The 21,550-nt window shown below is 39.3% G+C and overlaps 1 long non-coding RNA gene across 2 annotated transcripts in view; it reads left to right on the top strand.

Moving 5' to 3' along the window:
- The window catches only part of LOC108431467, a 102,831-nt gene that overhangs the window by 55,753 nt on the left and 25,528 nt on the right, over nt 1–21,550 (top strand). Inside the window, exons 1-2 of one of the 2 annotated variants that reach the window (XR_001858155.2) lie at nt 20,411–20,531; nt 20,625–20,798. This is a non-coding gene — a long non-coding RNA (uncharacterized LOC108431467). Of the gene's footprint in view, nt 1–20,410; nt 20,532–20,624; nt 20,799–21,550 lie in introns of those variants that run through there. The other variant, XR_005130363.1, reaches the window with a different exon arrangement.

Genomic DNA, 21,550 nt, shown 5'->3' on the forward strand with positions numbered 1-21,550 from the left:
TAGTTTATACCAGGGCTCCAAATTGTACTTGGAACAAAAAAATGAAAATCAGAAATAAATAGGATTTTGCTAAGAACAAAAACTAAATAGAATACATAGTCATCCTCAACTGGTCCAGAATACAAATTTTAAATTGAAATCTCCAATTACTGGTTAATAAATAATGTTACTGGTTAATAAAATGATTTTGTAGTTTGCTGTAGCACCTTAACAAGAATTTGATCCAGCTTATTTTTTGTGTCTTAAAACCAAACTCCCAAATGTCTTTGAATCAACAGCATGTTTATGTGCTTTTATTCAGCGTTCCAGAGATTATCAATGACTGAAGGACATAGCAGTAGTGACACCAAAAGTATCCACTCACCCATCCAAATCATTGAATTCAGGTGTTCCAATCACTTTCATGGCCACAGGTGCATAAAACCAAGCACCTAGGCATGCAGACTGCTTCTACAAACATTTGCGAAAGAATGGGTTGCCTTCAGGAGCTCAGTGAATTCCAGCGTGGTACCGTGATAGGATGCCACTTTTGCAAGTGCAGTCATGAAATTTTCTCACTTCTAAATATTCCACAATAAACTGTTAGTGCTATTATAACAAAGTGGAAGCGATTGGGAATGACAGCAACTTGGCCACGAAGTCGTAGGCCACATAAAATGACAGAGCTGGGTCAGTGGATGCTAAGGTGCATAGTGCGCAGAAGTTGGCAACTTTCCACAGAGTTAATCACAACAGGTCTCCAAACTTCATGTGGCCTTTAGATTAGCTCAAGAACAGTGTGTAGAGAGCTTCATGGAATGAGTTTCCATGGCTGAGAAGCTGCATCCAAGCCTTACATCACCAAGCACAATGCAAAGTGTTGAATGCAGTGGTGTAAAGCACCACCCTGGACTCTAGAGCAGTGGGTATGTGTTCTCTGGAGTGACAAATCACGCTTCTCTGTCTGGCAATCCAATGGACAAGTCTGGGTTTGATAGTTGCCAGGAGAACGGTACTTGTCTGACTGCATTGTGCCAAGTGTAAAGTTTGGTGGAGGGGGGATTATGGTGTGAGGTTGTTTTTTCAGGAGCTCGGCTCGGCCCCTTAGTTCCAGTGAAAGGAACTCTTAATGCTTCAGCAGACCAAGAGATTCTGGACAATTTCATGCTCCCAACTTTGTGGGAACAGTTTAGGGATGGCCCTTTCCTGCTCCAAAATGACTGCGCACCAGCAAACAAAGTAAGGACCATAAAGACATTGATGAGCAGGTTTGGTGTGGAAGGACTTGACTGGCTTGACTTGACTGAGTCCTGACCTCAACCCAATAGAACAACTTTGGGATGAATTAGAGTGGAGACTGGCCTTCTCGTCCAACATCAGTGTCTGACCTCACAAATGTGCTTCTGGAAGAATGGTCAAACGTTCCCATAAACACACTCCTAAACCTTTTGGAAAGCCTTCCCAGAAGAGCTGAAGCTGTTATAGCTGCAAAGGGTGGGCCAACATCATATTAAACCTTATGGATTAAGAATGGGATGTCACTCAAGCTCTTATGCATGTGAAGGAAGATGAGCAAATACTTTTGGTAATATAAAATAGTCTGTTCTCTTGGCTGACAAGTGGGGTCACCTATGATGGTGAAGGGGTGTTTCTTGCTTTAGTGCTTGCTTATGATACATTTACTTTTGGCAACATAGTGTATGTTATAGCATCTTTAGTCTTTTTAACTGCCATTATTTCACAGCTCATGGATGAACCAAGAAAAATGTAGTTTACTATGAATGTTTTTTCAACATAAAGCTCATTATGTTAAAATATATGTCATATTGGTAATCAGGTTTATTTGTTGTTTGTTTGGTAAATAATTAAAATAAATAAAATGTGAGTGCTGATAACTACTGATATTTCTATGTATATATTTTATAACTATTATTATTATAACTATTTAATTATATTAGGTATATATACTAGCTATGCAAAAAGATGTTATGTTTGAATGCGAGAAAGAATATTGGCTGTGCTCATATTGAGCCAGTTTGTTTTTTATTCTGTTTCTGGACCCTGATACTCGAGCTATGATGTTAATGGAAACTTATACCCCACGATTATCAGCACACAAACTGCTATATTTTCACACTCTTTCTTCAAACTGCATCAGGATGTTAAGTAATCTCACATACAGCTGCTTATATGGTTTCTGACACGGTATGACTAACTGTGATTTATTAAAATGAGTAAAAGTACTACAAAACTTACTAAGCCATCTTAACGTCTGAATTTTGCTGATACTGTTATATTTAATAGATTGTGACACACTGTCTGAAACACAAAAGCAAATTGCGTATCTCCAAAATGGCAATTTTATGGGAGAAGGAAAAAAAACACTTTACTTTTAATGCCAGTGGAGCCAGACTTTTTGTCTAAGTTTATTTCGGTACCATTCGTCGTGACGTTTTGACACAATATAAAAGGCAACAGGTACTTTCAAATTATGTCAAAAACTACAAAAACGGAGATTCAAGGTTTTGTTCCGACAGCAGCGAAATACTACATGGTAAGCCTTCATTGCTTATTAACAATATCCAGTTCAAAATTAAGGAAACAAACTTCTGACAGTTTTGGCTGATTAGCATTTGGGATGTAGGGAAAAGTTGTGTAAATTACACAGTAGAACATTAGAAATGTCAACAAGGGCTATATTTTGAGCATTCTTATACAATCAAAGAATATCAAATGGGTTGTTAAGAATTAATTATCTGGTTAATGTCCATTTAAACAGTATATTATACTTTTAAAATAATCTGTTTTCTTGGCTGACATGTGGGTCACCTATGATGGTGAAGGATTGTTTCTTGCTTTAGTGCTTGCTTACCACACATTAAACTGAGACTGATCAGGTTATGTTATGGGTCTCCCTGGCTGTTTACAGCTCAGCTTGGGGTGTTTCTAATTATTGTTATATGGGCAAATGAGGCAGAATAATTAGTATGTAGCTGCTAATTCTGTTGTACAGGGTTGTAAAAGAGGTTGATAAATGCTTCACAGATTTAGATTTCACAGGATTTCAGTTAACTTATTACTTAGCTCAGTTTGGCACTGGATTCTCTGCAGTGTAGGCTTTAATAAGTGCTATTGGTTATAAAAAAATCTTGGTACAAAAGTTTTCTGCTAATATAAGCATTGCATCATGTAAAGGATCCTGTAAACCCCTTAAAATGCAAAGACATGTAAGCCCACATTTCAATTCCTAACTCTCAGAACTACAAAGTTAAAAATGATGCTTTGCATGATTAAAGGGTTCTTTGCGTAATTCTTCTTTTGTTACAACCTTGACATCGTAACAATAGAAGAACACTTTTTGGTGCTATATAGAACACTTTTCAAAAAGGTTCTATATAGAACCATCTCCAACACATTCTCCATCAATCTGAAGAACCCTTTAATCATACAAAAGGTTCTTGAGGTGTGCATGGTTCTATATATAACCATTTTCTTTACTAAAGAGCCCTTGATGAACCATCTTGTGTACATAAAAAAACATAATAATATACATAATATAGTTCCACAATAGTTACTAAATAATTAAAAGTACTAAACTTAGACCTACTTAGTAAAAAAAAGTCATAAAAAAACTAACCTCTGTTGAGTTTTATCCAGCAGTTTATTAACAATTTGCACATCAGCTGTAGAGGACTATCAAAATGTGGCCAAGGCTTTTTTATACATTTGTTTTATCAGGGATACCTACTCCTCTCCTGGAGAATTCAGTTACAAAAGATTTGTTTGATGCCAAACTCAGTATCACTTTTACTGTGAAATGCTCTGTTTGATAGGGCGTGTAAGTGCATGTAGTGTTTGATGTGCGTGTAAGGCTGTTATATTTGGGCTGTGAGAGTTGGCTGGCAGTCTCTTTGGTAGTGTTAGGGATTGAGCACATTAGAGTTGCCTTCAGTACAGAGGTTCTGTTCTGACCTAGGCATCACGTTTCTGAAGATACTCAGATTTTCTCTTCTCTTCTCTTCTCTTCTCTTCTCTTCTCTTCTCTTCTCTTCTCTTCTCTTCTCTTCTCTTCTCTTCTCTTCTCTTCGCTTCTCTTCTCTTCTCCTGTGCTCATCTCCCCTTTTTCTCCTCCTCTCTCATTCACTTTCTTTTTGTGTGTATCCTACATTTTTCTTCTCTCATATCTTAATCCTTCCCCTCTTTTCATTTTTTATTCTCTTCCTTTTCCTTTTTTTCTATCATGCTTCTTTGTCTCTTCTTCTCCATCTCTTCCCCTCTCATTTTTCTTATCATCATTGTCCAATTCTCTCTTCCTCTTTTCCTCTTTTCCTCTCCTCTCCTCTATTTGTTCTCTCTCTCCTCTGTTCTCTTCTTTTTTCTTCTAACCTTTGCCTCATTTTTTCTTCTCTCTTTTGCTCTCATCTCCTCTCCCCCCTTTTCTCCTCTCCTGTGCTTGACTCCTGTACTTTTTTTTTTCTTTGGGTTTGGCAGTTTCTTTTTCTCTGCCAATTCTCTTCTATTTTTATTTTCTCTCCCCCTCCTCTTTTCTCATATATATGTACACGTTAGACTCTAAATATATACAGATATATGCAATATACACATTAACACATTAATACATTAATTCATCCTCTTATCCATTCTCCAATTCTTTCACCCCCTTTTCCTCTCATCTCCTATATTTCCTCCTCCTCTCCTCTGTTCTCCTATTTTTCTCCTCTCACCATGACCTCATTTTTTCTCCTTTCCTCTTCTGCATATCATCGTTCTCTAATTCTCTCTTCCTCTTTTCCTCTCCTCTCCTCTCCTCCATTTGTTCCCTCTCTCCTTTGGTCTCTTCTTTTTTCTTCTAACCTTTCCCTCATTTTTTCTTCTCTCTTCTTTTGCTCTCATCTCCTCCTCATCTCTCATCTCCTCTCCTCCTTTTCTCCTCCTCTCCTGTGCTCACCACCCATACTCCCTCTGCTTCTTTTCTTCTGCCAGTTCACTTGTTTATTTATTTTCTCACTTGCTCTCCCACCCCATTTCCACTGTCCTCTCCTCCTTTTTCTTCTCCTTTGCTCTTTTACTTTTTCTCCTCTCCTCTCCTCTCCTCTCCTCTCCTCTCCTCTCCTCTCCTCTCCTGCCCTCCCCTCTTCTCACATTGTGCTGGCCTATCTGATCCTGGACTCTTTTGTTACTCTTTGAAAGGCCCGACCCGACACTCATTATTTTCTCCTTTATCTTCCTCTCTGATTAGGGTGGTCGGGTTTGACAGTCGCCTCCACAGAGATCCTATCCATTACGCTGTCACCAGGGGCAGTGTGTGTGTGTGTGTGTGTGTGTGTGTCTGTGTGTGTGTGTGTGTGTCTGTGTATGCATTTCTGTGTGTCAATGTATATGTGGAAGAGAGAGAGGGAGAGAGAGGATTAAAGCAGAGAGTTCACCAGTGCAAACATATCTGTTTGTTTGGTTCATGCATGCATATGTGTGTGTGTGTGTGTGTGTGTGTGTATGTGTGTGTGTGTGTGTGTGTGTGTGTGTGTGTGTGTGTGTTTTCAGGGGCATGGTGTCAACATAAGGTGCTACGTGAGAATCAGCGGCCCATCTCCAGCTAATTATGCCAGCCTCCTTGTTAATTAAATCCCTGTTAGCGGCAGAGGCAGAGCGGCTAATTAAACTGCTCTCTCCTTTCATAATTACAGGATGATACAGAAGTAGTGCAGGGCTGCGGGGAAATATGGAGATGTTGTATGCAATGGGATCTGCTGGGTGCTGTGGAGTTGTGGAATGAATAAGTGTGTGGACTGCAGGGGAGTAGATTGTATGTTTCTGTACTGGGTGACACCTCTCTCTCTCTCTCTCTCTCTCTCTCTCTCTCTCTCTCTCTCTCTCTGTCTCTCTCGCTGTCTCTCGCTCTCTCTCCAGGCCTGTATGTGTGGATGGTGCATTGTGTCAGTAGGTGCAGGGGGAGTAGTCACTGGATTGCTGATGCAGCCAAAACTATTCTGGATGATCCTCCTGGCTGTCATTTGTTGTCAAATGACCGGGTCCTGGACCTTTTGTGTTATTGTAATGAATGTGTTTGTGTGCATGCATGCTTTTGTGCACCGTATACAGTTTGTGTGTGTGTGCATGTGTGTTTGTAAGAGAGGGAAAATTTGACTGTTTATGAATTAGCCAACTATAACAGGTGCTTTACTTATGCATGATGTAATAAACCAAATTAGAATGTTTGTAAGAATAAAGATTGACTATATGCCTGGGTGGATAACTCACATCTAGTCAGCACTAGAAGCAGCTCTTTTTAAGCAACAATAATGCAAACAGATCAGACTGAACTAATTCATGATAATGATAAAATATTGTCATGTTTGAATGTGTAATGCAAAATGTACCCCAGTATATGATACCAGACAGAGCTGCTATAAGTAGCAGCTGAGGCCAGAGACAGATTTAACAAATTCTTTACTTTTCCAGGTGAAGATAAAACAACCAAGCACCACTACATAATGTAAAAAAATGGTGATATGTCAATAGCATTTTTTTAAACTTTGTCTTTCGCTAAAGTGACAAAAACTAGTTAGCATTCATGCAAATCTCCACAGAACTAGTGTGTCTGCTGATTTTCACATTCATCAGAAAAATATGACCTTTGAGTTTACACATAATTCTTTATTAATGTAAATGATTTGCAAATTTGTGTATGCTAAACAGTGCAATATATGTTTTCATATCAGCCAATATGTTAAGCTAGCAAGAAAAGTACCAAATTAGATGCATTAAACTGGTATAAAATGATCAAAAATGACCAAAAAGTCAATTAAATCATGAATTTAAATGTTTCCAGCTTGTTCATGATATCTACGATATATAACAAAAAATAAATAGATAATTAAAAGAAATGTACACTTCTTCAACAAGTATAATTAACTCAAACAGCCCAATCATTTTAAATAGTTTCAGTTGAGCTGGCAGTACTCCTTTGAGTTCTGCTGACTCTTGGATGAGTTAGGTCTAATGAGTCTAGTTAAATGAACCTCATTTATAATTTCCCCCAAATAATGGTGGCAATAACGTTATTATGTAAAAGACAACAAATGAAAAAATTAATTAACAGAAATCAACAGAACTGTTTTAGAGAAAAGACTCTTGTGTCTGTAGGGCTTATTCAAATGTACTGATATGCTCTAGATTTACCTGAGCAACTAAGGATTATACAAGATAATATAGGGGTTACTATATTTACATAAGTAAGTTTAGCAAATGAGTGAAGTAAACCAACAAAATTAAGTGAGTATAGTGAGTGTAGCTGTTCTATTTGACTGTGTAACATCTTTAGGATACAGGTTATTTAATAACATTAACAAGAACAATTAGGAACAGCTATTCTGTCAAACTGTGAATATTTAGAAGTAGACACAAGTAGAGTATTTTGATATTTCATCATAAATGTTTTTAGTTTTTTTTCAATGTCTTGTTAAATAGCTCTCAAATACCTCTCAGGATAATGACAAAATGCTGTTGAACCAAAGTAATGCTACCAGTGTTTTCTACTTGGAAATAGGTTCTGTGCTTACGCTGATTTGTCCTATAGTGCACACTGTAAACATTTGGGCTGTTTGTTTATATTGGAGATGTGTTGCCTGGGTGACTGACGGGTAACCGCCAAGTGTCTTGTTGCAGTAGCTCTTTGTCAACACTGAGACAACGTCGAAGTCATTGAGCCTGTGGGTATGTGTGAGTGTAGAAAGAGAGAGAGAGAGACAGGCTAGAGAGCTCTACATTGATGATTGCTCGATTGCTGGTTTTGCCTCCAAATAATAGGTCTGCAAGGCTCAGTGATGAGTGCATTTACCATCCTGATGGCCACAGTTCATGTGTGTATGTGTTGCGTGTATACTGTGTGTGTGTGGCTGTGTTTGTGTGGGAATGTGTGTTTCACACTGAGTTACATTTTATTCTTTGCACAGTAGAAAGTGAAGACTGACACACTCCATTTTAGGACTCTCCAAAAGACTTCTAAATCATAATATCACTCACGCTGAATCACCCCCCCCCCCCCCCCTCTCTCTCATACATACTCACTCAAATGCACATGTATTCATTTATTACAATTATTAAAGGAATGTTTTTGGCAATAATCTAATTGAATTTTACACTCAGGTATAGATCAGATGCTATGAGGCTAATGTTGCCAGCAGCAATAGAAGTTTCACCTAAATGTTTTCCAAAAAACCTTTCTTAAACTGCTCAAACCATGTCTAGGTCTTGAATAAGGACATGTAGACTTGTAAGTGTGGTTTAGAGCAGGCCTTAGAAAGTATGAAGGCCCACAGGAAAACAAAACTCAATTGAGTACAGTAATATTTGGGTGTCTACTCTTACAATATGGGATGTGTGTCATGAAAATAAAATGTCAGCACATTAGGCTGACCTAAGCTTGTTATATATCAGAAATCAGGCAGAATGATGTTTCCTAAATGCTTTTTTGTACAGTTGCAGTGGACCAATATTGAAGTGGGCAGTTGTGTCTATTTCTAGATAAGATGAGAAGCAAAAAATAGTTGAAAACGCTTTGCGTGCCATTTTTTTATTGTATTCTTATTATTAAGTCAATTATATGTTTCATTCAGTTTTATCACAGTGTGCCATTGACTGCCCACTATGGACCACTTGCTCCTGCATCAGTACCGGGCCTTGGTCCACCAGAGTGTGCTTCACAGCCCAGTTGTGGCCCAGTGGTTGAGAAGCCACTGAAGCCAAGAAGTGTGAGCTACTTAAAAGTACAAAACTTCATAGTGTAGCTGAACATACACACACTGGCAAATGCTTAGTGCATATGTATGCTAGATAATATTCACAATTTCTGTTGTTTCTATTTGCAATCTTTTATCTTCAGTTTGAAATTTTTAAGATTAACAGCTGTTTATAAACAAAAATAACAGAATTTTTTAATGTAATGTTTTGTGTCCATATGTCTGTGATGTGCATGCTGATGAAAGGAAGTTTGAATTCGGCACCTGTCTTAAATAGCCTCCACTAGTGTTAAGCTACATGGTGAAGTGCTGTTCATTTTTGTGATTCATAGTAAGTCATACTGTGTCCCAAAATCTGCACATCCTTAATGAGGACCTGGATGCTGTTTGTGTGGGTTAAGAGAAGTTTTGTATTTTGCATATTGTATTTTTATTTGACACTGTATTTTCGGAAAAGCTATGGGTGACTGTTGACTTCTATTATTTGTTACCTAGCTCCATCATTAAACAAAAGAAGCAAAATCTGGACACCAAATATGTATTAGTTGATCAACTGTATCTGAGGTGAGTGGAAAATTGTGTGAATTTGATTTCCGTTTCTATTTCAATAACACATTACAGCCGTTTGTCAGTATGAACAGGTTATAAAAGAGCATTGAATTAGGAAATTCTTCCATATTTACCATATTCAGTATGGACACTTGCTTATGATTTGTGTTATGCCCCATTTGTTGTTTTAAGCTAAATAGATTAGCTTGCCTTTGACTTTTGTTATTTTTGTGTTATAGGATGGAAAGCTAAAGGAATTGTGTTTGCCACTAAGCTTCTATAAGCTGTTGAAGTTAAAGATGTGTGCAAGCAGGGCATGAAACAGCTTATGTCTGAGAACTACTTATAAAACTATGCCCAGGTAATTGCATTCACAGTAAGGCAAAACATGACTTTTTGTTAGCCTTTATTTGTAATTTGCGCATTGGTGGTTGTTTAACATTCATTTTCTCCTCATGTAATGGTCAGAACGTCATTTACCTTTAAATTGCATTATCATAAAGAAATAAACCAGAATTTGATGAACGATATTCACCTGAGTTAATGGAATATGCATTTTGGAGGGAAGTAATTATTTGGGTTTTCAGGAAATAGACGTAGTTTTTTTCTGGAAAGGGCTGAAATGAATTTAAACATTAATGGGCCCCTTGATTTGCATCACAATGGTGCGTTATTGTCCTGAATGCAGACTGATATTGGATGTGCATTTCTGTCGCTCTGAGCCCTTGTGATTTTAAAACGCACCGCAAAGTTAAATATGCTGATTAGTGGCCTTATCTGGCAACACTGACCATCTCATCACTTCTGTCAATGGCTGCTTCATTTAAAAAAGATGCATTAAAAAAATCGGGGAGAAGGTAATCGAATATAAGTGAATTAGTGGATTTTTTCCCCCTCACAATTTCAGCTTTAACCAACAGGCAAGAAAATCCTGCAGTAAGCAAAATTCAGAGGGGGCTTTTGAGGACTGGGCATCTTAAGACGTCGGGGGGTGTGGGGGGGGCTTCTTAGAAGCTGCTAGTCAATAGGAAACTTCAGGACATAAATGAGAGAGGAGAGAAGAGAGAGGAAAGAAAAGGGCAGGTGTAGGTAGGGGACTTTGATCCTCTCAGACCTCTTTTAGAAGCATGACCTCATTTAGAATGCTGGGAGCTGGGAGAGGGGGTGCCCAGTGCCCACCGACCAAGCCATTTCTTACACACTCAAGACACACATACATACACATACTAATCAGCAGGGTACCTCATTGACCCTTCATTCCCCCCAAAAGGGGGGAAAGGATAGAAGGACCAAAGAAGCTTTTACTCTAATTTGGCTCTGGGGAGGCTGCTGCCTTGTGGCTGCACTAGCCCCTGTTAGCCTCAGGCTAAAGCTCTGTCCCTTCCCTGGGGACGACCAGAGGCTGGGGCTCAGAGAGGGACTGTGTGTTCTGGGTCAGAGGCTGCTGTTGACTTTTTTACGCCGAGAGGCTTTTTTGGTGTGCGTTGTTACCATGTCAGCTCTAATTAGTGTTGTGTTGTGAGGGTTAAATGAGATTACACAGTCTCCAGACCCTGCTGCTCAGCTCATGGGCATGTTAAACAGCCATTTCACACAAACACACACACACACACAGATGGAACTGTTCCCTAGCTCTCTAGCTGCTCTCAGACTGAGCAACAGTTTGGATTCCGTCAGTCTGCTTGTTCCCTACATTAATACAGTACGCTTCACTCTGAGAGTCATTCACTGGATGTCATTCACTACATATATCAATCGCCAGCGGTGCTCAGAAACAGAATTAAAAAAACAAGTCAGTAAGCCTTTTGCCTCAGCAGTTGTTTGTATTGACGACAAGTTTACAGACACATAGGCTGTGTAATTTTACTGTTTTGCATCAGTAAGTATCTCTAACACAAGGCTATCAGGCAGCTCATAATTATTTACCAAAGGTTATTATAATATTATCTAATGAGTGCAGTGTTGTGTTTGGCTGTCTATAGGAACAATATAACCAACAGTTAAACACCTTTATCCACAGTTTACAGTTTACACTGTTCTATGTTTAATGGTTTTATAGTTTGTGTTTTATATCAAATAGCTTATAGTAAGCTATATGTTTTTTTTATGTGTTTTGGCTAATTTATTGTGTTTATTGTCTTGTTTGTCTGCTGCTGTCTCTTATTAAATGCATCCTGCTGAAACTATATTTCATTCACTCACTCAGTACGTCAGTATGAGATAGTGTAACAGTAATGTTGACTGTGACTTTGGCTTTTGACCTTGATCTATGTTGCGAACATGTTTGTATTAAACTTTGTTTACCTAATCCATAAATTGTGCAGCAACAACAGGCTGGAGTAGCTACAATGTATCTATAGCTACTTCTTCAGTCATTCACAGCCGCACCTCAAGTTGCTGCACAGTGTGCATAAATAAAACATCGAATAAAAGCATGTGAGACATGCTGTTGATCCAGAGACATTTGGGAAGTTGGAGGTAAGAAATAAGCTATGTCAGATTGTTAAGATGTTGGCTACACTGAAAGAAAACAAAAACCATTTTTAACTGGGAACAGAGATTTCTAACAAATGTTTCTGACTGTGTTTTGTTGCAGTTCCTGCACTTTAAGTAAAAAGGTTCTGTATAACACTAAAAAGGGTTGTAACAATAGTGGAACCCTTTTGGTACTGTATAGAACTGCTCATAGAGAAGTGCCATTTGACCATGCAGAAAACCGTGTATGCATTCAAATGGTTCTTTGAGTGTTTAAGGTTCTATGTAAAACCATTGCCTTTAAGATTGTAGCTAAACACTTTGCTTCCATGTCAGGTTTCTAGGTTCCATTTTCAGTTTTCATTTTTGTTCTTTGAGTTGATTCTGGATGGCCAGCATGTCCTATTAGTATTTTTCATTTCAATTAACATAACAACGAATATATAAGCCGTATTAGGTTTATGCTGAAAATACTGTGATGTGAAGGGTTTTCCTTTTTTGTCCGTAATAAGATTAAAGTTATTAGAGGAGGAGTGAGACATGACCCCTTGAGGAGATGAGAGGAGGATTATGCTCTCCTCCCTCCCCCATATTTAATTTCTTATGCTCCTAAAGGAGTGTGTTGAAGAATTGTGTAAATCCAAGGGTTAATCATACTAGAAGATGTAAAGAAGTTTAGATGTTAAGGTTTTTTTTTCTCCTAGGGTCTGCTTGTGTGTAACATTTGTAATAATGCAAAATATGACATCACCCAGCTGTCTGTCTCTCGTTCAGAGCTCTCGAGGCTGGGAGCTGCACTGCGCTCTTTTAGCAGCATGTGTGTGAACCTCACAAATTCATAGCGTCCAGACTCAATAATAGGTGCAGCTGGAAGCTCTGGTGCTAACGAGGCCTAAGTGGGAAAGTGGCTAACAAGGAGGCCATCGCTCTCTCTCTGTGTCTCTCACGCTCCCCCCTTCCTCCATCCTCCCCCTCTTTCAGTGCTCCTTCCCTCCCTCGCTTCTTCTTGTGCATAGCAACCATTGTGTGTATAGCCAAGTGAAGAAACTGCTTAGTCTTCCATACTGAGGTGCTGGGCCTACATTAAAAAACTAAATGTTATAATTTTAAGACACTGAAACTCTTCTATTTATTTTCCACTCCTGCTAATTATTCTTCCCCAAAATGTCTTGCTCTCCTTTCTGTTCTGTACTTTTTCTCTTTTTCTGCACTAACACTCCCCTTATCTTTTCTCCACTCCCTCCTCTCTTCCTTTTTCTTTCTTTTTCTATCTCTGTCAACCCTCTCTTTACCTCTCTCCCCCCCCCCCATCCTTTATTTTAACCCTCCTTTCTCCATCTATCACTCTCTTCTCTCACTTTCCCTATCTCCTCTCTTTCTCTCTTGCTTTCTGTCCTCCCTCTATCTCCCTCTTTCGTTCCCTCTTCCTCTTGTCTCTCTTTACCCCTTCTCCGTTAACCTCCTTCCAGTCTATTTTCTTCATCATCACATCCTCTCCCACTTTATCTCTGTCTCTCTGATTTCCTCTTTTCCTCTTTCCCTCTCTTTCCAAACTCTGACTCTCTCTCTTCACTCTCTGTCTCTCAGCTTTCCTTTTTCTCTAATCACCCTCCCCTCACACTCTTTCTCTCTCTGGCTCTCTCACTTTCTTGCTACTCTTTCTTTCATTCTCTCTCTTACTCTCTTTTCACCCTTTTTCTCTTCACCCTCCTTTCTCTATGTTTTTCTGCCATCACCCTCCTCTCACTCTCTCTCTCTCCCTTGCTCTCTGTCTTTCTGTCTGTCTCTCTCCTTCTCCTCCTCCACCTCCCCCCTCTATCACTCACACTCTTTTCTCTTTCTCTAGTGTTTGGGGGTCTTGTCTGATACCCATTAGCGTTAGGGCTTATTACCTGGGTAATGAGCTACACAGTCTCTAATTAGCCAGGGCCTGGAGAAGCTGACATTATTCCAGCCCCGGAGCCGCCACAGCCATTAACAGAGCTGCTCTAAGTGATCTGTCTGTGGACTGTTAAAACCATTACATTCATTATATATCAATCAAAGGAAAGGTGTTGCTGCTAATTGAGGAGTGGAACAATGCTTAAAATCTTGCCGTAATTGATGGGTAAAAAAGGAAAATAAGAAAAACACCCCATCGATCTCTGGATAATGGTCATATGTGCTCTCCATGTGATGGCTAGATTTTCTTGCATAATGGATGATTTATGTCTGAGTGAACATACTGTGTCTTTTAATGAAATTGTCTTTAGCAATACTTCTCCTCACCTGAGGAGATGAACAGATTGTAAGATTAACCAAACTATCAAATTCTCATTTCCTGATACTGTAAGTACATTTTTTCTAAGTGCCTAAGGTTTTGGCCCAAAACACGTATTCAAGATTAATTATTTCTGTTTTTTTACTGAAGTTTGTGCTGAGTCTCAAGTTCATTGCATAAACTCTAATCAATCGGAAACAATGACTAACACATTTTTTGCCATTGTCATTTTACAAGTGATTTGAGATGTCCCTTTGACAGCTATGAAACTCTGAGAAACATTCATGCAAATATGCATGCTTTTTATGTCTCAGCTTACATATTTACCATACTCAATATGATAAGCATCTTAGACAACACTACTCAAGCAGCACCATCCTCCTTCTATGCAATTATGTGTTTTTAAGAGCAGTATGGGAGGGGGCCCCAGGGAGGGAGGGGGGGTGGAACAAGTGTGGTTTTGATTTATTATAGCCAGCCCCTCCTTATCTTTCACTCTGTCTTTTAAGGGATTTGTTAAGTCTCTTATTACAGACCCAAGGCTGCTGAAGTTTCTATGTTTGAAACCAGGCTTTGTGGGAGGGGGAGAAGCCTTTGGGCTTTTAAGCCTTTGAGTCCATCTCTCCCACAGTGCTTTTAGACTTGACCCCACACTTCTTGCTCGGTCCCATCTTCTCTCTCTCTCCCTTGTCTGCGTCTTTAAAACATATGAGGCTGCAGACAGCTCTGGACAGAGATATGGGGAGCCTTCAAAGCCGTGTTGTGACTGCTGTTTCATCTGAGTACAAAGAGCGACACGGAAATGTGTTCAGCCTTTCAGTACGTTTTGCATTTATGCTAATGATGCATAAATCAACAGATCGCAGGGGGAACTGTGCTGCCATGCGAATCTGTAAACAGACATAAGAGATATTTCTCTGTAAATGTAGACTAAGCCATGAATCTTCTTTGGCATAAGTAATAATGACACATACTGACTTAGATTCTTAGTTTGTAATGCCCAAAAGTCTTCTTGTTTGAAACCTTGCAACAAATGCATTTTTGCTCATAAGAACACTTTTTTACATTAGACAAATGCTAAATATTAATACAATAAAACATCAATAGATTTCTCCTCAGTGCCCCTAGCCATCATTGACTTGTACAAATCCACCACCAGCACACCTGATTTAAATGAAAGAAGTGCTATTATGATGATTAAACATAAATAATTATGGGCTTCCTGGAGAAAAGGTTTAGAAATGGTTAGACAAATACATTAACATACATAAAATCACTCCTTTTGTAGTTATTCTAATATTAGACTGAGCAAATACACCCTTCCATTCCAGATAAATTGCTTCATAAATCAAATTTCTCCTGGACTACTACAAACATTGTACATACTGTTTAAACTAGTATACTAATATACATAGTTCACCCCTTAGATTGCCAGGCTTATTACATCCTTATTATTCAGTAATTATATGGATTATAATGCAAACTGTCTGTTATTCTTTGGTTCTAAGAGTGAAGAATAGACGTCTGGACTGGTCAGCATGTCTTGGCCATTTTAAGATGTTAAACTAGATAATTTAGCTATTTATTTTTACATTTATTAAAACAGTTACTGACCATGACAGTTAAAAGACTTTGTGAAACAGGAGCTCACAGTGCCATTATAAACCACTGCAGCTTAGGTTTACTCAATAATGAATGTGTAACAACTTGACTAATTGTGTTATCAGTCGATTCCTCTGAATAATCTATGACTTGACAAACATTCAGGACTTCGGTTTAGTCTAATCACAGTAATTAGGTTCTATAGAATTGAAATTGCTTCAAAGGTTTAGTAATTTGATTGAGCCGAGCAGTATAGCAGGCTGCTAATGAGGCCTGCTAGGAACAGGTTACTGTCCTTGTTTATGTTGGAAAGCATGCATGGGATGAGCTATGGGAAGAAGCGAAAAAAACAATGAGATTATTTGTAATTATATCTGCTAAGAGTTTAATGACACAGATTGGTTGCAATAGCACTGGGAGAATCGGTCATATATGAATCAATAATCATCCCACAGAGGCAAAGTTAGGAGATAGATTGCAGTGGTAAACAGGAGAGACAGGCTTGACACCTGCTCGTGTCTCCTCGGCACCCACCGGCGCTGGGGAGAGGGGACTTGATTAGCTGCGCTGTGCTAATAGAGTGAGAAAATTAACACAGCGGTATCCTGCTGAAGGAGAGCCATACCCAGAGAGGGATGTTTAACCACTGGCAGCCCCAACAACCGTGGTAAGAGATTAATGAACTGTGCAGTGATCAGTTCAAAGTCCTGCTGATGATGGGGTTCAACAAGACTCTGTTGGGGATAATGATCCCATGATGAACTGTACACACTGTTGCATTGTTAGTGTCTCTGTCTGTCTGCCTGAAACACAAATGAGGCATAGATTACAAGAGCCTTTTCTTTAAACTGAACAAGACATACTGCATTGTGGTCAAAGGAGTTAGTAGGGCAGAATAACTAGGGATATGTTAAAAGTATATTTGCCATGTTTGTTTTATTTATGACACTGTAAACGATTGCTTGCACTTAATCAATTACCATATGTATTTGTATTTTGCTGTAATTTTTGGTAGTGTAAAGGTTTTCTGTAGAATTTATAGTTTTCTGTAAAACTGAACTATCCCAGAATTCCTGGAAATCTTTACAAAAGCAAACTGGAAAACTAAGGATATTGTCTAAATTTCCATGGCATTAGCACAAAATATGCTAGATTTATTAAATGAAGATTTATTATGTATGCATAGTATAAATTAAGGACACAGAATAGGAAAGCGAGATAATAACCACAAAGTAGATTTGTTTGCCTTTGATATTCAAAGAGGTGCAGTCAGTGAATCAGTAGTTTGTTGTGGGTAATGCTGTAATTACACTGTATGTCCAAAACACTCCCCTTATGATTAGTGAATTTACGGTGCACCTATTGTTGATACATGTGCTCAACTGTGCACACATAGCCAAGCACTGGCTAGGATTGGGCTGAGGAGCAGTCAATAACCATGTTCTCTGGAAAGATGAAGCACCATCTGATACCTTTGGGATGAGCTGGAGTGGCATTTGTGACCCAGAACTGAGAATTCAACTTCAGCAGGTGCCCTCCCTAATGCTCTTGTGGTTTAAGATAAGATCCTCGCTGAAATGTTCCAACATTTAGAGAAATGCCTTCCTAGAATGGTAGAGTAGCAAAGGGGGACAAACCCCCTCCTATGCCCTTGATTTCAGAAGAAATGTTGGATAAGCAGGTGTCTACAAACATATACTGTATCTGTATGGTGTAATTTTAAGAGGTGGAATCAGCAAATCAGTAGGTTGGTATTGTAGATAATGCTAGAGCTGTCTACAGAGTGTAGTTATTTACACTCCCCATGAGTCAGGTCACCATTGCAAGGTTCCCTGGGTAGCGGACCCTGATATAAGTGCATCTGTTGCAGTGTGGCTGTTCCAGCAGTGAGTTTCATGCTAGCCAGAAATGTCACCTGTAATTGTGTACAGTAAAATACTGGCAACTGAACATTGTTGATTTACACTTCACCAGAAACGTTGTGCATTAGCTGACCTAAACCACAGCTGTCAGGATAAAAATCACTGTTAAAGGTGCCTTCAAGCAGGTTACCAATTATTTATGTTGCTAGGAAAAATTCCTGAATAAGGATAAGGAGGCTTTATTGTCATTTGCATCACACATGTGGTACACGAGGTGGAACGAAATAGTGTACTCAAGGTCCCAGTTAATAGGGCTAATTCTTAAACTTAGAGCTGCTGTCTAAGTATAAATGTAACATTAAAATGTTTAGCCAACCCCTCATCTTGGCTCAGTTAAATGTCACAAGCCTAACACATAACACTTATTGTGCAAAACTATGTTTAAGCAGTTCCAAACATTAAATTGGTCACAAAATTTTGTGTTTTATTTAACTGTGCGATTGACTCCCATTTTTCAACCAAGTAAAGTTTTGGTCGGCTTATATTAACGGCTCATAGTCTGTTCTCACAACAATTTGTATTTATTTAATTTTAGTAATAATTCAAATCAATATTAACAAACACTACACGCACAACATGATGCAATAAATAAGCCACGTCCAAAAAAAAATGCAATACAAAAAGTAAAAAGGCAGAATCTAATCTAACTTAGAGAGTTTTGCTTTGGAAGTCCACTGAACATTTGAATACATTTCTTTCATGAAAGACTGAATCACTAACGCAAGACCATAAAGTAAGGTGGGTGCCAGTTGAAGATCATCACAGCTATCTATCTGAGCACATGGACCTATTCTTAAGCAACACTGCTGTCATGAAAGCAGTTCTTCTGCAATGCATAGATTTTGTTAAATGGGATCAAATTTAAACGTGGTGCTGAGACTGGACTTCTACTGCACAATTATAGTACATAATTACTCTTTTTATGGAATTGTTCATAATCTATTAATCTTTAATTACCTGGCCTTTCCTTGTTTAATATGATTCTCACCAACTTACAGACTCTGCCTCAACATTGTTGGATTTTGCCTAGTGACAGCAGGGATAGCAAAAATTAATTTCACTGAGGATACAGAACCAGTACTTTGACTATGTGTAATCACAGAGGGAAAACTTGCCGGAGTCAATAAAAAAGAACCAGATGAAACACTCAGAGAATACTCATGACGGATCAGGATGAGGATTTGATTTGTATGGTTCTCAGAACAGAGGCTGTGTTGCTGCAGCATATTATTCATATGTGAGAGGCCTTTTTCTCTTTTGTTATGATGAGACATTTGATAATGTCTAGACTTTCCAATCATCTCATTGTATGATATCTTCTAACTGATGCCATTTAACCCCCTCAGTATAACTCAGTATAGCAAGGCAGCATATTTGGAGTTATATAGTCAGTTAAGTATTTGAATATATATAATGAACCTAGATGAAGACAAATGTGCCAAAACGCACTGGTTAAAGTGTGAAATTCTCCAGTCATGAAGTGTTGCTGGTTTTACTCTTTTAAAATAATACATAAATCAACAGCAAAACAGGTTGTTATTATTATTATTATTATTATTATTATTATTATTATTATTATTATTATTATTAATATTATTATTGTTATCATCCAGAAGCTTATTCTTGAGAGACACACAGTACTATGCAAATGTTTTAGGCATCCAAAAATGATTTAACACTTCAGCCATTCACTGTAGTTAATAAGTGGCATCTTGTGATATCATTTACAGTAATAACTGTAAGATGTTGGAACCCGGAAATTAGCAATATAAGCCATCCATACTCATCATAGAGTGGATGAATATAGACAGAATGACTGTAAGAGAGAAGCTGTGGCGTTTTGGTCACGAAATGTAAACACCTACCATCAGATGGAGATGATGTATCTCCCAGTGAGTCTGTCTAAACTGCAGTATAACAGTTTTACACTCTGACAGACTGTCAAAGACACATGGTGACAAGCTGTGCTACTGGAAGGCTTACAGAACACAGGGCAACCAGAGGATTCACCACCCAATCACATGCAGCAGGGACTATGCAAAAAAATCATCCACTGCATAAACAAACTCGATTTTCTCTCTCTGCTTACATACAGTGCTACCACACTGTTTCCTATTGTATGTTTTCATGAGTTGACTTCTCATGGTTCCACAGGACGCATCTTTTAGTAGGAATGTTTCCTGCAAACGTCTGAAGCTTTTCTAAAATCTAGGGTGGGCATCTCATCATTTCTGGTCTGAAATAGTAGTGTAGTCTGTCTATTGGCATAAGACTCAGTATCTACCCTTTGTAGCAGGAGAAAATAAGTGAGAGATTGGAGCATTCTGTCATTTAGCTGGAAGGTTATTATGGAGCTTTTTCTGAACCACACACACTGAGGCTTTTCCTTTTTTATTGACAAAACGAGTCTGTCCTGTTATGCTATGTCTGAGACCCCGCTAAATGGAAGGATGTCTGTTTAAGAAAAGTGTTTTTCTTTTTACTCAGATTAATTCAATTGAATTTGTGTCTGTGGGAGCCACGCAGCAATTGTGAGCGGTAGTGGAGACTTTTGAGGCGTTGGAGGTGAAGGCTGTACGCAGCTATTGGGCGCTGCTGCTCTCCAAGTCCGTTTCCAATAAGGAGAGGCGCTTGGTGCCAAGGCTCCGCCCCCCCTTCTCCTCAACGCGGGGCTTCATTTTTCCCCACCCGTATTCTGACAAAGCCTGCCTCCTGTGATGGAATTGGCTAAAAGTTCACACTAGCCAGTCGGCGGAGTGCGTGTGAGTGTGAACCACTAGCCAATCCAAGCGCAGGACACGAGGCGCCGGCGTCCAGTCGTCGCGCAGGGGGCGGGGGTTGTCGGAATATGGGTGGGGAAAAAAAAACATCGCCAATACGCCGCAGCTGCTTTCAAATCCAACCGCTCAATTCCATTCATCCTCGAGAGGGAACCAAAAAAAAGTGGCTGTTTATTAGAATACTTGTTTTCTATTGTTCCGCGCCACACAAAAGGCGCTTCATTATGTAAGAAGGGAGCCTTTCTCCGGGAGAAACAATAACTTGAAAATTGTCTTCTGGAGTCTGTAATAAATTTCATTTTCTTGTCTCTCTCCTCAGTGTGTGGTGAAGTGGTGGAATTGGGAGCCGGCCGCGCTCGGCCTCGCACACTAAGAGTGTAGATTTTATGAGGGATGGCGGTCTGGCGGCTCGCCGTGGCTGGTTAGGACAGAGCGATAGAAACGAGGGGAGGACAGTTTTCCATCACCGCCGAGGTGGGACGATGGAACTCGCGTAAGTTTGCTTCACCTCAAATGCTCTGGTTTAGACTATTTCCACGGGGGGGGAAATCTTCTTTAACACTGAGTCGAGGGGAAATGAGGGGTTCGCTGACGATTCTGTGGCTGAATGCAGCAATGTGCTAAACGGGTGGTCAAAAAAGGGTCGTCGGCTTGAGCGCGCTGGAGCTGTCAGCACTGCTGCTGAACACGACGAGCGTCTGCGCTAAATTTCACAACCTTACAGTCCGAGTAGGACGCGTTAGACTTTAGGCTTTAGAGGAATTTGTCAGAGAAATCCGCGTCTGTCGTGCGAGTCTGTAAATCTCTTGTGTCCACACAGAGAGAGGAGCGACCCGCCATGGAGAGGGCGGTTTAGGGGTGAATCCAATCGAACTGGAGGAGAAGCTCAGTAACTCTCAGTGCCGGTCCAGATCGGAGACCCCGTTCTGCGCCCCTCTCATAGAATCGCTTCTGCGGACAATAACACGAGGCTCAGCAGTTAGTTTTGGCTTACAGACACGGCTTTACTAGGTTTAAAGCTAGTTTTAAATGTTACATCAAGAACAAAAAACTGACATCATCCAGCCTGCGCGGTTTTACTGTCATCTTAAATTATTTTAAAAGTCTATGTAGATTTTAGGTTGTTGTCCATTTAACTAAAAGTCATTTAACTAGATTTGGAGTATGGAGTACTTTAAACCTGTGGCTAATATTCTTCGTGTGTGCAGATTGTTTTTCCGAATTGGTGAGTGATGTCTTTAAGCT

The sequence above is a fragment of the Pygocentrus nattereri genome, chromosome 6 (assembly GCF_015220715.1).
Source record: "Pygocentrus nattereri isolate fPygNat1 chromosome 6, fPygNat1.pri, whole genome shotgun sequence".
NCBI lineage: Eukaryota > Metazoa > Chordata > Actinopteri > Characiformes > Serrasalmidae > Pygocentrus > Pygocentrus nattereri.